General features: G+C 48.4%; 1 non-coding gene across 1 annotated transcript; it reads left to right on the top strand.

Moving 5' to 3' along the window:
• Positions 1-335: 335 nt before the first annotated feature.
• TRNAG-CCC (transfer RNA glycine (anticodon CCC)) lies at positions 336-408 on the top strand. Its single transcript has one exon. It is a non-coding gene; the product is annotated as a tRNA-Gly (tRNA).
• The last annotated feature ends 554 nt before the right edge of the window (positions 409-962 follow it).

The raw sequence follows: 962 nt of genomic DNA, 5'->3' as shown, positions 1-962 counted from the left end.
ATAATATTAACTGGCCTCTACTGTATATGGCGAGCCCGCATGGCAGGCTTCAATTGCTATCCCGATGCAAAACCAGCCCGTGCTTTCTTTCGAAAACAGATAACGCATTTTCTTGATGTGCTTGCTACACAAGAGTGTCCTCCGACTTCGATGGCCAGGATAGAATCCATGGTTAATCTTAAAGAATTTTAAATGACGCCAGCCTAAGCAAAACAAGCGCCTTTTACTTATTAATTTGTTGTAACGGATAAAAATTTCGTCTGTTTGTGTATATATGTTCATTATGTTCGCATTCTTATGTACTGCTGATTACCGGCAATAAGGAAAAAAAAACGGTTCCCGTGGTGTAGTGGTTATCACATGCGCTTCCCACGCGCAAGTTCCCCGGTTCGATCCCGGGCGGGAACATTGTACTTTTGTTTTTTCTATTGCAATCCCATACACGCATACCAAAAGAGGCAGCAAAATCACCCGCAACGTGCTCGGTTCCCATGGTGTTGTGGTTATCACGTGCGCTTCACACGCGCAAGGTCCGCGGTTCGATCCCAGGTGGCAACAGTGTACTTTTGTTTTTTCTATTGCAATCGCATACACGAAGACCAAAAGGGGGAGCAAAATCCCCCGCCGCGTGCTCCGTTCTCGTGGTCGATTCCACTTCCGGCCGCCGAAGCGAACGGTTGTGCGATGACGAGCTCCGTAGGGGCGGCTACAGCGGCTATTGCCAGCCGCGGCCACAGGAACTTTTCATCTGAAGAAGGCTACGAGTTGATTTTGCCGAATTTTCCAACAGGTCGTTTTGTTGTTTATACAGTTTTTCTTCACGGAGATGTTCAAGCGCGGCCTCACCGAGTCGAAGATTTTCGCGACACGTTGTCTGGTTTGTCGCTGCTTCCTGAAGTGATCGCCTTAGGGACGTATCGGATGAACCACGCGTGGGCCGTAACTTTCAGTAATGCCCAAGC

Source organism: Dermacentor albipictus, unplaced genomic scaffold, assembly GCF_038994185.2.
Source record: "Dermacentor albipictus isolate Rhodes 1998 colony unplaced genomic scaffold, USDA_Dalb.pri_finalv2 scaffold_28, whole genome shotgun sequence".
Lineage (NCBI taxonomy): Eukaryota > Metazoa > Arthropoda > Arachnida > Ixodida > Ixodidae > Dermacentor > Dermacentor albipictus.
The sequence above is the reverse complement of the archived record's forward strand: the minus strand, read 5'-3'. Positions and strand labels throughout refer to the sequence as shown.